Consider the following 16,330-nt stretch of genomic DNA (forward strand, 5'->3'; position numbering starts at 1 on the left):
CCTGGCCTAAGCCCAGTCCCAGTGCTTACCTTGACTTCATGTGGGCATGGAGCCAGAGCTGTCTGCAGTGGGACCAGGATTGCATGATGGCCCTGCTAGCCCTGGACACTGGCTACACTGGGGGATAACCATCTACTCTTGTCCCTGAGTGAGCTTCCCACCTGCTGCACTCTCCACAGCATGTGTACCTGCAGGGGAATGGCCAGATGCCAGGGTTCTGGCTGCCTGTACCTGGGCTCTATCCCCTAGGTACTCCTACTCCATAGCCCCCCACCCCAGGACAGCAGGCAAAGGACACTGTACATAGCTTTTATGGAGGAGAAAATTTTTTTTATTGTTGGTTTGGGGGTTGGTGGTGGTTTTGCCCTGTGGGGTCAGGCCAACTTTCAGGATCTCAATATAGCACTGTTAGACAGGAGGCTGTGACACAATTGCACATATACAAACACACAAATCAATTAGGTGCATATACACACATACACACACACATGTACGCATCCAAACCAGCCTAGGCACATGCATACCTATCACCAATTCAAGCACATACATACTACACACTAAAAATTAGACAAAAATCAATACCCACACACTCAGTATACATACACAGCTCACTAATTTGTATATCATGCACACAATGATATATACACACACACACAACCCACTTACACATAAGTAAGTTTCTAACTTGGATGGTATGGTATATATGTGTGTGCTTGGGGTACCTGGGGGAAGGTTAAGGTGAAAGAGAATGTATAGGGAGTGAAAGTTACCAGAACTGGTGGACTAAAGCGAAGCTGACTGAGGAGCTGAGGCTTGGGTTTACTTAAGATCAAGTGGCCCCAGGGTTACTTGAGGTCACTGGTGCATGGGAGGAATAAAAAAACCCCAAAAAACTGGTAGCAAGGAGGAGACAGCCAGGAAAGAAACTGAGGCAGCAACCTGGTTGCTCATGGGAAAAGGCAGTGGGGATAAGACAGTGGCAAAGAAACAGGGGGTTTGGAGGCAGAGAGGAGATCAGGATAGGTGTTGCGGGTGGCAGTGAGCCAGAAGCAGGAGAAAGAGAAACAGACAATGCACCACACAGGTCCATGAAATTATTGCTGCATGCACGCACGCACTCACAATGGCAGCAGGAGAAAGAGAATCAGTGGAAGGGCTGGAGTCCAGGTAGGGAAGAGAAACAGAGTCCAAGTCGTTGGTTGAAGAGAGGGTGGGGGTGATAGCTACCTATCCAGCCTGGAAAGGGGTCCTAGTCCAATAGGTGTTGTCCAGAGGGGGGTATCTGGCAGGGCCTCTGGGTGGATAGGTGGTGTGGCACGGTGCTGGTCCAGGTGGAGAGGGCATCCCAAGGAGTCAGTCTTCTCTACCCCTTTTTATGGGGCAGACTACCTCTGATCTCCTATGGGGAGGGCCTGTCCAGGCAATGTCAGTCCTGTCCCAGAGGGCTCCAGGTGTTCTTACTGAGCATGTACCACCTTGGCACAATGGTGGGTTGTCTCATCTTTTGTTTCTTGAATGCTGATGGGTGGTTCCAGGGGCTGGGTTGTTGGTCCAGGTATTGGTGTTGATGGTTCGGTCATTCAGAGGGAGCTATTTTTAGTTCTACTGCCATTGTCTCTTAAGCATTCATCCCCATTCATTCAGGAACCAAGTTACATAGGAGGTTTAGGTGTGAGTCATGGGTTACACAACAAGGCCGGGGGACAGGATGGAGACTTGACAAATAAAATGGAAACTTGACATGACTTATGCTAACTTACATAGGTAACCTAAGTCATATAGTACCAGTAAAACAGTAATATAGAACAGTAAAAATCAATATACACATAATAATTATACAATATAAAGAAGGAGAAAAAATGGAACAAATACAACTTGCTACCAAAATAAAATGCTGAAGCTTATCCTATGTCTTAGCTCACTTATACTTATCTATAGGGAATAGAGAGGGAAAGAAAAAGTCAGAAATGGTTGGGGAAGGGGAGGGAATGCATTTTAAAAGAAAACCCACCAGCACCACCAGGGGTTGTGTACACAAAGCACGGTGTCCCCCAGCATGTCCTAGAGGTGACTGCACACCTCCAGGATGGCCTCCACAGCAGTGGCCTTGGCCATGCCAAACAGGTGACTGATGTGCCGCAGGCTGGTGGTCATGGCCAGCTTGAGCAGACTGAGGTCCAGCTGGGTATCTAGGAGAGGGGCAGCCACATGCTGGTGATCTGGGTGTGGCCAGAGCTGATCCAGAACAGGGAATGTAGCACAGGTCATCCTGAAAGCCTCCAGCCACTGCTCAGCATCCCAGGTGTTCTGGATTATGTACAGGCACCAGTCCCTGCTGGTCCAGCAGGGCCAGTGGCAGTGGTCTTGCAGGCTGGGGTGCCAAGGGCAGCTCTGGCAGTGGCATTCTGGAGCCCATCATTGGTGTCCCTGGTGGGGAGTCTGGCCCGGCAGATGGGGCGGAGGTGGCAGGTGTGCAGTGGCAGCCCTGGGACAGTGCACAGTGGCCAGGCAGGCAGTTGCTGCATGTGGGGGATCTGGGAGGGGTGACATGTCCAGGGGCCAGGCGATGGTCAGCATAGCAGGCCAGCCAGGCTAGTGCAGTGACCAGGAGGAGTGTGGGGTGTTAGTTGTTACTGCCAGGGGAAAGGGCTGGATTAGCTGTGGTGTGGGGAGGCAGAGGTGGTGAGGACAGCACTGCCATGTGCTGTCCCTGTGCACACTGCTCCTGGCCAGGGAAGTGTCTGGCACTCTTGCCAGAGAGCAGCTAGCAGAACTGCCTTTTCATGAGGGCTGCTAGCTGCTGGCAGCTGCAGCTAGAGTCTGGAGCTGCCCCACTGGGTAGAAAGAGGGGCCCATTGCAGGGCACCAGGAAGCAGGAGCAGATTGGCAGCAAATCTGCTCCTGGCTCCTTGCATGTGTAGATGCTTGCCTGGCACAGCTTAATCGTAAGTAATTTATTCACAAGAAAACTGGTGCCACAGAATATGCACATGTAGACGAATCCAAGGAGAAGCAGGCAAAGTATTAGGCCTCAGAATATAGTCTTTGAGACCCAGGTCCAGAAATGTAAGTCAGTGTTGCAAGTTTGGCATGATTTAAACTTTCCAGTCTCATTTCCAGACACGACTTACAGGAATTGCAGTCCCATTGAACTTTAGTGACCCTATTAGCTTGAGGATGCTGAAAAAACTTTAGAAAATGGAGTCATCCACCTAAGTTACTTGAAGTCATATTGGTAAATGTATTTAGGTCATGTCTAGCCCCTAAATGGACTGTGGCCAGTAGCAGAGCTGCAACACAAACTTTATTGCCCAGCAAACAGATTTCCTGTGCAGCTGGTCTGGGCAATGCTAATCAGCCTGTTCCTGGTCCTGATGGACTTGACTACAGTTCTTCCAGTCTGGGAGCTAATACAGAGCAGGCTTGAGGGTCCCTTTGGGTAAGGTTGTGATCTAGATATGTCCATAGGTATTTCAATATGTAGCTAGGTGTGCAGTGGGATTTTCAGAAGCACTTACATGGTGCTTTACAACCATTAACACCAGGCACTTTTGAGAATTCCACTAAGTGTAACTGGTGTCCCTGAGCACCTAAATACCTTCACAAATCTTGCCTTACAAGATGGAATAGAGCATGGGTAGCTAAATACCTTGAAAAATCCAGGCTAGGATGCCTCCAGGGAAGGTTTCTTCAGCTTATCACCTCTTGCTCAGGACTTTGCAATCAAGCCCAATGAAAATCTCCTTAGATTAAAATGCTGCTCAAAGACCTGTACTTTTAAAACCAACTTTAACAACAAGAAACAGTCAGGAGACAGCATAAAAATGAGAGGGTAAAACATGTAGTTTAGAAAATGACCTAGATATCAATCAGAGATGCCAGTGGAGCCTTAATGGCTGTTTTTAACACTGAAATTGTATTTGAAGGAGTTAAATTATAAACTTCAAAATCATACAGCAAGCTTGGCTTCAGTCCAGCTTCTGGGAAACAAATTTCAGACTGCGGGCCAGGGCAAAGGTGTTGAGCAGGGTTGTACTGATCTGTCCTGTGAATCTAGATCAATATTTTTCTCTCCCCAACCCCCTTCATGGGCTGCAGCAAATACAGTACATTTTTCATAACACTTGAATCTCAACCTTTAAACAGTGTTTATAATCATATCTCCTACTCCAAGGCTTCATCTGGTTACCTTCATGGATCAGGAAGGATTTCTGCCCCCCGCCCCCACCAAGTGCACTAGTGGCTATATATATTGTGATATGGGATTTCTTTTTTTCCCAGCTAAAGTAGGGCTGTCTACATTGCTAAACATCCAGGGGCTGCACTACTAAGGCCTACATACCTGTAGGATGCACAAATGGGGGGTCATGGGCTCCTGAGATGCACACTGCATGGACTCCTCCCTGTTACATCTCTCTTCCACTGCAACAACCCCAGGTTGGCCCTCCCCACCATCACTGTTCAATGTGCCATGTGGCCCAGGTCTCATCCTGAGTACCCTGCACCATGTAATATCATGTCACACCATTCCCTGGGGTCAGCTCAGAATGCAGAAACCAGAGGAAGGAGATGGAGCTTAGATATATTGCAACAGAAGCTGCAATGAGTGATAGAGGGAACCATGGCCATGCAGGAGCCCTGGGGTGGAAAGGGATTCAACTTAATCTTTTGTGGGCTGCATTTGGTCTGCAGCTGTTGACTGGACCACTGCAGCATGAGCAGAAGCCATGAACTACATCCGTCTTGAAGTCTCTAAGCTTATTCTTGAGCTACAGGCTTCAAGTCTAGTTGTAAGCAGGATCCCACAGTCCAATTATTTGTCTATGAAGTCACTCCTGATTTACATTTCAACATACTTCCCCAGAATGTCACCAATGGTGTGAACCTTTGGATTTGGACCTTAACTCTTCAGGACTTCTGTGGTACATTTGTAACATTTAGGCGCATCTGGGGGAAAAAATGGCTTTGCCCAGAGTTTTTTTACCACAACCCTTTAACCTTGATGATAAAGGACAAGAGACTGAATTAGGAAAAAAAATCATTAGAGGAAAAACTGGGGAATTCAGGGCTGTTTTTCCATGTCATGGAAGGTGGGCAGGCTTAGTATGGCTTTTCTGACCACAATCAGTTCTGCAGTAATGCCAGCCTCACCCTGCATAAACATGTTCAGTCACTTCCCCTCTGACCTAAAGCTTCCTGTGCATCTCTTCCCTGTTTTAACTTTCTGACTGATTTTCAAGCCTTCATCTTTAGCCTGGTCTGTACTACAAACTTTTGACAGAATCGCTAGTTGTTATGGTGCTAGTTATTGTAATTTAAAGATGGTCCCTTACTAAGGTCATTGAGGAAGTTGAGAATTGAGAGTGTCCCTTGGTTAAGTAGCTAGTTGGTCAACTTGTGAGAAGAGCTCCACAAATAAAGGTTATTATTAGTTCTTATTCATGTATACCTAGGCTTATTGAACATTGTGATCACTACATGATGTCTGAAGTGATGAATGAGAATAGAATTCAAATTATTTCAAGTTCTAACTGAAACAGAAGTTGGAAAGAGCAATTGAAGCAATGTTGCTGCATGGAAAGGCAAGGGCTGCTGTAAATGATCTTCCTGGGTAGTTAGACTTAAAGGACAGTTAGTCATGGAAATTTTGTAATCTCTACCTGCCCTTCAGTTTTAAGGCAGGAATTGCAGTCCCATTGAACTTTAGTGACCCTATTAGCTCATAGATGCTGAAAAAACTTTAGAAAATGGAGTCATCCACCTAAGTTACTTGAAGTCATATTGGTAAATGTATTTAGGTCATGTCTAGTCCCTAAATGGACTGTGGCCTGGATGGAATTCAGGCAAAGGTTTGAGTGGTACTGAGTAGCCACTAGGGTAGAAAAGAAAAACGTTACTTTCAAAGAAGGTTAAAATATGCAATTAAGTGCAAAAGTGTCCCAATTTGACTTGTAGACCCATGGCTGGGCACTGGACAGGCGTATTATAATGGTGACTTGTATTCACCATATCTTAGCACTGTCAAAGGATGTGTATGGTTTTTCAGGACAGGAAACATGGTCATGTGCTGTCCCTACCACATCCTGGTGGTGATGCTGCTGCTTGGTCCATGACTGCTTATTCATCAGAGTTATCCTTGTGAATTCTAGTCAACAACAGCAGGAGAATGTCAGCAGTGCTTAGGATGACTTCAAGTCCACTGTCATCAGTTCTTGTGAAGAGACACTTGGCTTCTCTACCAGTAAACATCAACACCAGTTTTATGAGAATGACTGACTGAAAGATCCAAAAGTTAATTTACCACAAGCACAAGTTTTTTGTGCTTGGAAGAACAACATGAACTCCAAGCAGAAGAAATTGAATCACCAGAAAGCCAAGTCAGAGGTCCAAAGGAGGACCACGGTATGAAGAAGAGATGGAAGGAAGATGAGGCAAAGGAGATTCACCATCTCACTGATGCCCATTATATGCATGGTTTTTTTCAGTGCCACTAATGCCATCTATGGTCAGAGCACTCAGAGACCAATCACCTTGAGACCTAAATATGGAGGAAACCTCATCAAGGAAAAAGGAGCCATCAATGCCTGTTGGAAGGAGCATTTTGAAGAAAGACTTTCAAGGTCAAGACTCTGTTGTTGATGAGAGTGCTCTCAACTCCGACTTGCAATACTTAGTCAGAGATGATCCTGTATTCCCTGCAACCCTTGATAAGGTGAGGAAAGCCATTAAGGAGATGAATGACAAGGCATCTGGAGTAGATGGAACCCCTGCTACAATCTTCAAGTGCAGGGGGGAGAGGAGCTCCCATCACAGCTCCATGCCCTCGTCTTAAAGATCTGCAACGATAAGGAAATTCCAGATGACCTTAAGGGTGCCATGAACATGGCAATCTTCAAGAAAGGAGATGGGCCCAAAATTATAGAGGGGTCACCCTGCTATCCACTACAGGAAAGATCATTTCAAGAACCCTCCTAAACTGCCTCCTTCCACTTGCTAAAGAGCTCCTTCTGGAATCTCGCTGTGGGTTTAAGGCAGAAGCAGGCAAAGTCCAGCCCATGGGCAAGATACAGCTGGCAGTGGACTCCATTTCCCAGCAGCCTCTGCCCATGTGGCTGGGGCTAGTTTCCATGGAGACTCCAGTAGCAGCCGCTCTATGATCACATGGGCCTGGGGTTTATGTGAAGACCAGTCCCAGCAGCACTAGCAGGCAGCAGCAACACCAGCCTTTTCCTGGTGTGGGGGAGCTGAGAGGGGCCTGCGGGGGGTGGGCTGTGTTGCAGGTGGGAGCAGGGTGGACTCAGCTGCCATCACCTCTATGTGGTGGGCAGCAGCAGCGTCACTGGGAGGGGTGGCTATGGGGGGCTACAGGTAATTTTGGGGTGACTATGGCCCCTCTAAGCCCTCCCCAACACTGCACTTGCAGGCAGGGTGTGTGGCTGGGCAGGGAGCTGCTCTGGAGCTGGGCTGGGATCTTGCAGCAGTGACGGTATGGTCCAGAGCCAGGGCTGACCAGCCCCAGCAGTGCAGGTAGGATGCATGGCAGGGCACAGAGCTGCTCCAGAGCCAGGCTGGGATCTTGTGGCAGCGACAGCATGGTCTAGAGACTGGGCAGAACTGCAATCTGCAGCCTGCATGCCCAGGGCAGGGTGTGCAGGCAGTGGATTGCAACTCTGCTCCAGCTCCAGACCATGTGGTCACCACTGCAAGGAGACAGGGAAGAGCTGCAATCCATTGCCTTCATGACCTTCTTTGATCTCATAAAGCCTTTAACTCTGTCAAATGAGAAGCACTGTGGACAATCCTTCTGAAGTATGGATGCCCACTGAAATTCATCATCATTCTTTGCCTGTTCCATGATGGTGTATAAGCAGTGGTTCTCAGTAATGGATCTAGAACAGAGGTTAAGGTGGGAGTTAAGCAAGGCTGCATCATCACTCCAACATTCTTCTCAATATTCCTTATTACGATGCTGCATCTGACCACAAACAAGCTTCCAGTCAGAGTGGAACTAAATTACCAAATAGATGGTAAGCTGTTTAATCTCAGCTGACTTTGAGCCAAAACCAAGACCACACCAACATCAATCATCAAGCTCCAGTACACTAATGATGCTGTAGTGTGTGCTCACTCAGAAGCAGACTTTCAGGTAATCACCAAAGTCTTTACTGAGGCATACAGTAAAATGGGACTGAAGTTTAACATTCAGAAGACAAAGGTCCTCTCTCAACAAGCTTTTCACAAGCAGTCCCCAGCTCCAATAATTTAGATTCATGGTGAAATGGGGGGAGCATCACCTCCTTCAATCTGTTGGTCATGCATCTGCTAATACATGACAAGGTGCAATTGGCTTTGTTGATGGCCTTGTTACACTGCTGACTCCTGTTCATCTTGGAGTCAACTATGACTCCAAGATCTCTCTCAGCCTCTGAGCTGCTGAGGAGGTCATCCCCCAACCTGTAGGTGTGCTGGGGATTCCTCCTTCCTAGGTGGAGTACCTTACATTTATCTTTGTTGAATTGCATCCTATTTCGTTGATTGATCCAACCTGTCCAGGTCGGCCTGTATCTGCTCCCTGCCTTCTGGTGTATTAATTTTTCCCCATAACTTGATATCATCTGTGCACTTGGAGAGGATTCTCTCCACACCCTCATTCAAATCGCTGATGAAGGTATTAAATAACACCAGACCAAGGACTGAACCCTGCAGGATCCAACTGCCCACCTCCTTCCAAGCCAAGAATGATCCGTCCACCACCACTCTCTGGGTGTAGTCCCTAAGCCAGTTAGCCACCCACCTGACTGTGTAGGCATCCACTCCACAGCCCATTAGCTTCCCTATGAGAATAGGCTGCAAAATTGTGTCGAAGGCCATCCTAAAATACAGGTAGATGACATCAGCCTCAGCTCCTGTGTCAAGGGAGTATGTGACCTGGTCATAAAAGGCTATCAGGTTTGTCAGGCAGGATCTACCTGTGAAGCACCCATGCTGGTTTCCTTTCAGCATCATTTCTCCTACTGCGCCTTCACAAATGTACTCTTTGATGATTTTTTTCTAGTATTTTCCCAGGGATAGAGGTAAGACTGACTGGCCTAAAGCTACCTGTCTTGTCCCTTCTCCCTTTCTTAAGAATGGGCACCATGTTGGCCTTTTTCCAGTCTTCAGGGACCTAGCCGGAGCACCATGAAAGCTCAGACAGCCATGACACTGGCCAATTTCTTCAGCACCCATGGATGGAGGCCATCTGGGCAGGATGACTTGTATCCATCCAGCCCTTCTAAGTGCTCTTTAACTAAATCATCACTGACCTTTGGCAGTCTGGTGCCTTTTGGACATCTGTCTATGCTCAAGGTGGGGGAATTGTCTTTGTCAGTATTAAAGAATACTGAAGCAAAGAACTCAATGAAGAGCTCTGCCTTTTTCCCTGCATCAACCACCAACTGACCTGATTTTGTCCTGCAGGAGCCCTATGTTACTCTACACTTTCCTTTTGCTCGCTATGTATCTGTAGAAGGACTTTTTTATTGTCCTTAATTGTTGTAACCAGCCTAAGCTCCAGTCCTGCTTTGGCCTGCCTGACTCCCTGCAATGGCACGTCACAGTTGTGTATGCCTCCTTGGTGGCTGCCCCCTGCTTCCACTGCATGTAAATCTATTTCTTTGCCCCCAGTCTTTCCTGAAGCTCCCTGTTCAGCCAAGAGGGCTTTTTAATCCCATTAGCCCCTTTCCTGCGTAAGGGGATAGACTCCTTTTGTGCCCCAAGGATTGCTTCCTTGAGAAACTTCCAACGCTCGTGGACTCCCATTAGCTCGATGCTCTTGATTTCCGCCACCTCATTAACCAGGTTTTTAAGTTTACTAAAGTTGGCACTTCAGAAATCTAAAACTTTAGCATCACTGAATATTTTTCCCACCCTTTGCTAGATAGTGAACTCTACCAAGTGGTGGTCACTATCACCCAGGTTACTGTGTACCCCCCCAGGTCCCCCATGAGATCATCCCCTGTTGCTAAGGCCAGGTCTAGCAAGGTGCTACCCCTGGTGAGACTGGATACCATCTGGGTTATGTGGAGGTCCTGCACACAGTGTAAGAAACTCCTTAAGTGGCTTGTTTTGGCTGCCTGTTCCTCCCAGCAGATGTCCAGGTAATTTAGGTCCCCCCCATGACCTAAATTACCTCCCTTGCCTGTATGGCATCTGAGAGCTAGTTGGAGAATACCTCATGTAGCTCATCATCCTGGTGAGGAGGTCTGTAGTAGATCCCCACTACCAAGTCCTTTTCCCTTGGGCCCCCCTGGATCCTGACCCACAAAGCCTCGATATTCCCCTCCTCCACTCCTGCCTTGATGATGGAAGATGTGTACTGCTCCTTAACATAGAGCACTACACCCCCTCCTTTTCTCTCCACTCTGTCTTGTCTATACAAACTGTACCCCTCAATGCCTACCGCCCAGTCATGCATAGAATCCCACCATGTTTCAGTTAAGCTGACCAGGTCATACTGTGTGCTAGCAGGTAGGAGTGTGAGCTTCTCCTCCTTGTTCCAAATACTCCTGGCATTTGTGTAAAGATATTTTAGCCTCCCCAGTGGGTGCTTTTGGTGTCCCTTTGCCTTGATGGCGTGTGTTCCCCTTAGTGCTTACCTGGTTAGGTCTGGTGCCTTGATTGTGGCTTTCCAACCCTGGGTTCTCATCGACCACCATCAAACCTAGTTTAAAGCTTTTTGGAGATCAGCCAACCTGCAGGAGAACAGATGCTTACCTCTAGGAGAGAGATGAAGATCATCCCATCCTAGAAAGCCTTCTCCCTGGAAGTGCTGGTCATGGTTGTAGAATCCGAATCCCTCCTGAAGACATCATCTCTGGAGCCGCTGGTTGACTTTCCTGATGTGGGCATCTTGGTGCCTTTGGCTGCTGCCAACTGGAAGGATGGAAGAGAATACCACCTGTGCCCCTGACTTTCTTAGCCCAACTCCCAGCTCATGGAAGTCCTTCATGATGTGGTCAGGACTATTCCCAGCCACCTCACTAGTGCCTACCTAGTCAGAGGGCTTGATGAGATTAGGAATCCTTGCAGTGATGTCACTGATCTTAGTTCCAGGCATGCAGGAGACCCCTCTCATCATGGGATCTGGTCGGCAGTTTGGCCCTTCCGTGCCTCTCAGGATTGAGTCACCCACCATAATAACTTCTTCTTTTGCTTGGGCAGTGGTCCCCCAGTCTGCCTGGCAGTGGCTGCAGGGACCATGTTCTCTGCATCCTCCTCTGCGTCCTCTACCAAGGCTGCCAGGGCCTCGTACCTGTTGCCCAGATGCACTGGGGAGAACTGTCCTTCAAAAAGATGATCCAAACGTGAAGGACAACATAAATTGTGAAGGTCCAGGCTGCAGAGCTAAATATACTAAAAGTTATACTAGGCAGTAGTCATAAAAGCATGTGACTAGAAAAAACTACCTCACAGGGTGGACATTTTCATTGGCAAGGAAAATGCTAAGGAGAAGGAACAATTAAGCAGATATGTACCAAGTGTAGAAGTCAACATGACCTCAAATACTGTGCTGCATTTAGAAATCTTTTCTTTAACTGTAACCAGAGGAACCTCAGGAAAGAAATTCTTCAGAAGATCCACAAGGGTCATATATGAGTCAAGAAATGAGAGGTGGGCACTTGACGTGATGTACTGGCCTAAGATCAATTATATTGCAAGCATAGTAGAAAACTGTTACACTTGTTTCAAATTTCAGTCACATCAGCAGGCTGAGCCACTACTACTGGGTAAGCTCTGCTCTTATGATTCCATCCGTGGCATATAAAAAGATTTCCATTGATTTATATATGTTGAATTCAAAGACTCATTTAATGGTAGTTACAGACTATTAAACCCTGTATTCAAAAGTACGAACAGGAGTACTGGGAGTCCAGTAGTAGATGTCCAATAGTACTGGGAGGTTAGTGATAACTACCCTGAAAGCCATCTTTGCAGGGCATGGGATTCCAGAGAAGGTATTTAGTGACAATGGACCTGAGTTATCTGCTTCTGAGTTTAAACAATTTGCTGAGGATTGGGACATTCAAAACATACTTTGAACCCTAATTATCTCTAATCAAATGGCCTTGTGGAAGGGTCAGTTCAGACCATAGAAATTCTACTGAAAAAATCATTTGATAGTGAGGGTGACTTTCTGTAAGCATTACTAGTATATGAAAGTACACCTCTGGCAAATGACTCATCACCAGCACAGATATTAATGAGTTGACAGATACTTTCTAACCTGCCAATCTGTTAAATCTTATTAAAAGATCAGAATAATGACACTGTCAGGAAGACAAAAGCAACTCAGAAGCAGAAACAAAAATTATATTTTGACAAAAGAGTCCAGGGGCCCCCAATACTAAAATCTGGGGACAGAGTAATTTTGAGGAATACATGGGAACTGTAGTAGTGTCAGTCACCTAGTGAATCCAGAGCTGTGTCTGCTCTGAACAGACTAAGGGAACATGTAGAGGTGCAATTATTGAGATCAAGGAGCACTCCCAGAGAACTCTTGAGACTTAAAAGAATGGGGGACATGGACTGTTCTCAATCAGTGGTTCTACCTTAGCCCCATAAATGGAAAAATAACCAGATCAACAACAAGCAGGTCACTCGGAAGGTCTGATTATTTGTCAGCCTAGGAAGAAGGTGAAACCTCCTGGAAGACTTACAGGGTGTAGTTACACCTTACAATTAGAACATACTAATTTTGGTTGGTGTTAAAGTGCTTTGTGCTTTGAGTAGTAACATGTTAAGGGTTAATACTCTCTGTAATGTGCACGGCTCTAGCCTGCCCTTGGAAAGCTGGTGTGGCTAGGAGCTAAGTGGGCTCTGTGCCTGCCCCGCTCACTTACTCTCAGAGGCAGGGTAGGTGGCCAAGACTACAGGCAGCCAGAGATTGGCAGACTCTCATTGGGCCTACCAACCCCTGCCTCCCTGTGTCCCTGATGTCCCCACCACCCAGATTAGACCTACCACCCCCTTCCCTTCTTTTCTACTGGCCCAGATCAGGCCAGCCACTGTCCTCCCCCAACTCTCCTCACCCCCAGGACTCCCTCCATGCACCTCAGGGTTCCCCCAGTCCACTCTGGCCATCAAGGCTCGCACCCACCCTTGTGCTCCCGGCTCACATGGGGGAGCAAGCAGGGAAGTGGAACCCAGTTGCTACTGCTGCCACCAGGCCACCATTGCTGTCTAGGCTAAGTCCAGTCCAGAGAGTAGTGGTGGTAGGTGGGTTCTCTTTTCCTGCTTGCTCCCTGGGGACATTGCTGGCTGTCATAGGTAAGCTGGGAGCTGCTGCAAAAGTGGTGAGTGAAGATGGGGGCCCAACACGGGTTCTGGGGGGTGGCTGGCTGGCCCAATCTGGGCTGTGGGGCAGCAGAACTGATGCGGGCAAGTGGACAGTGAGGCAGCAGGCTCCAGAGCTTACCCAGTCCTGATCAGTCAGTCTTTTCAATGGGACCGTCCATTACAGCCTACCAGATCCTGTTCATAGAGCTCTTTCAAAACACTCTTCTCTGGGCCCATCTGCCACACACACTCCAACCTGGCTGCAGGGATAGAGGCTTTTTTTTTCAGTTTTGCCTTCCCACTGAAACACGCAACATGGCCACCAGCCATGGACCATACCCCACTGAGCATGTTCAAGAGGATCTCATTGACTTTCCCAGGATGGATGCATTTTGAAAAGTTCCTTTCTACCATATAAGGGAAGTTACAGATGCACATAAAGGATTTTAGTGATTGGGGGATTTTCATAGTGACTTTTATAATATTACCCATTTTAACTTATTGCTGGGGCCTTGCCATTGTTCTTTGTTCTTTTCTTTTCTCTGACAGTAGCACATTGCTGAATAACCTGAGGACTGAACTATGTTGATGCAACTAAGATTTTGGGGCTTGAAGTAAGGTTCCTGACTTGGTGGCCTACGATTTACAGAAGGCTAGGCTACATGATAAGATGTTCACCTCTGGCCTTAAATTCTATGAGACTATGAAAAACACTGTACCCAAAAAAGGAATCAGTGTGAAACTTTCATGTTGTGTATTTTTCTGCAAGAGAGCTCCTGCATACTTGAAAAAGATTTTCTCCAGCATTTTCATCTATTAATGCTTTCCTAGTATGCCATACTAAATTCTCTAACAGACAACTCCTAGGCATTCATAAGTATAGAGATCACTAGGGACATCACTTATCTAGTTACAGAGGTGAAAAAAAAAAAACCTTAAGGCATTTTCATCCATTTTAAAGCAATTTATCCAACACTTATTCTGACAAGCCTAAAGATAAACACCAAAGTTCCAATATTTATGGCTTCTTCAAATTTAACTTACAGAGAGATCAGAAATATATTCCTTTAAACACTTATGACTTGTGCAGTTGGCTAGTCATTTATACCCACTCAGAATTATGGATAGTGCTATGTTGTAAAAGGCAACTGTCATCTGAGACAATTTAACATAAAATATAGGGCCGATAAGGGAATTCTTCCTTTTAAAGGTCAAGTCAACTGAATTTAATGTTTTAAAATGTCTCTAGGACTGAATCCATAGTTTCTGGTTGCATACACAACTTACATACAGGCACATTCAATTGATTAGCTTATTGCTTGTTCACAGTCTATACATCCCCAGTTTACCATGTCTACTCAAACAAGTGTGTGTTCAATTTTGTATGTATGTCTTTCTCCAGGATTTTAGGTGGCCAGTTTAGAAACTCAGGTCTCAAATCATGATGCTAGTTCTGTGTTTTTACAATCAGGGATGGAAGACTAATATTTTTCATTTTCTCTAGGCTGGATATTTTCACTTCAACTTATATTAAGGAGTAGGACTATGGAAGGAAGGAAATACTGCTTATTTGATAGAATCAGACCCTCCATAACTGTAAACTGTAAACAGAAAACTTCAGTGGCCCTTCTAAATAATCACAGAATCATAGGAAATTAGGTTTGGAAGGGACCTCAGAACATCACCAACTAGATCATCCCAGTCAAGGCCTTGGCTACCCAGGTCTTAAAATCCTCCAAGGATGGAGATTCCATAACCTCTCTGGATAGCCTTTTCCAGTGCTTTATTACACTTCTAGTGAGAGAATTTTTCCTAATATCTAAGCTAAAATTCTCTTGCTGCAATTTGAGAACACTGCTCCTTGTTCTGCCACCACTGAGAACACACATCCATCCTCTTTGGAACCACCTTCAGGTAGCTGAAGGCTGCTATTAAATTTCCTGTCAGTCTTCTCTTCTTCAGACTAAATAAGCCCAGTTCCCTCAGCCTCTCCTCAGAAGTCATGTGCCGCAGCCCACTAAACATTTTTGTTGCCCTCTGCTGGATTCTCTCCAATTTGTCTACATCCTTTTCTATAATGGGGGTCCCAGAATTGGACAAAGTACTCTAGATGTGGTCTCAACAGTGTTGAATAGAGAAGAATAATCACTTCCCTTGACCTTCTGGCAACACTCCTACCAATGCAGCCCAGTATGCCATTAGCCTTCTTGACAACAAGGACGCACTGCTGGCTCATATTCAGCTTATTGTCCACTGTAACCCTCGGGTCCTTTTCTGCAGAGCTTCTGTTTAGCCACTCAGTCTCCAGTCTGTACTGGTGAATGGAATTGTTCAGTCCTAAGTGCAGGACTTTGCACTTGTCCTTACTGAACTTCTTAAGGTTTCTTTTGGTCCAATCTTCCAATTTGTCAAGATCTCTCTAAATCCTAGCCCTACCCTCCAGCGCATGTACTACTCCACCCACCTTAGCAAAATTCACAAACTTGTTGAGAGTGCACTTCACCCCATCTTTCATATAATTGATGAAGATATTAAACAAAACTATCCCCAGAATTGACCCCTGGGGCATTCCACTTGATACTGGGTGCCAACTAGATATCAAGCCATTGAGTACTACCCTTTGAGCCTGATGATACAGCTAGTTTTCTATTCACCTTACAAGCCATTCATCCAACCTATAGTTCCTTAGTTTGCTTGTGAGAATGGTGTTGGAGACCATATCAACAGTTTTGCTAAAGTCAGGGTATATCATGTACACTGTTCTCCCCACATCCACACAGCCAGTCATAGAAGGTAATCAGGTTGGTCAGTCATAACTTACCCTTGCTGAATCCATGATGACTGTTCCTAATTGCCGCCTTCTCCTCCAATTGCTTAGAAATGGATACCTTGAGGACCTGCTTCATGATTTTTCCAGGGACCAAAGTAAGGCTGACTGGTCTGAAGTTCCTGAGACCTATCTTCTTCACTTTCTTAAAAATGGACAATATATTTGCCCTTTCCTAATCATCTG

At 46.2% G+C, this 16,330-nt stretch overlaps 1 pseudogene; it reads right to left on the bottom strand.

Annotated features, from left to right (window-relative positions):
• Positions 1-7,755: 7,755 nt before the first annotated feature.
• Positions 7,756-16,330, bottom strand: part of LOC149870321 (uncharacterized) — a 175,975-nt pseudogene continuing 167,400 nt past the window's right edge.

The sequence above is a fragment of the Crocodylus siamensis genome, chromosome 2 (assembly GCF_052110815.1).
Source record: "Crocodylus siamensis isolate JL-2025a chromosome 2, ASM5211081v1, whole genome shotgun sequence".
Lineage (NCBI taxonomy): Eukaryota > Metazoa > Chordata > Crocodylia > Crocodylidae > Crocodylus > Crocodylus siamensis.